Raw genomic sequence first — 268 nt, forward strand, 5'->3', positions numbered from 1 at the left:
TTTTGTGTGTGTTTTTACTCTCTTTATTTATCCTATAATAATTATTATTGCTACTCCATTGTGTGTGTGTTCTTGGAGTCTCTCTGTGTGTGTGCCTGGGCTTGCACTGTGATGATAATGATGATAATGAATTGCTTTTTGCAGAGGGTGAGAAAGGAATAATAATAACAGATGAATTTATATTTATAATTGCGTATACATACACATATATAGACTTACACTCATAGTTGGTATATATTTCTGTGTTTACTGGGTAAATTGGGCTAAT

Source organism: Trypanosoma theileri (genome assembly GCF_002087225.1).
Source record: "Trypanosoma theileri isolate Edinburgh chromosome Unknown TM35_Tth_147_V1, whole genome shotgun sequence".
NCBI lineage: Eukaryota > Euglenozoa > Kinetoplastea > Trypanosomatida > Trypanosomatidae > Trypanosoma > Trypanosoma theileri.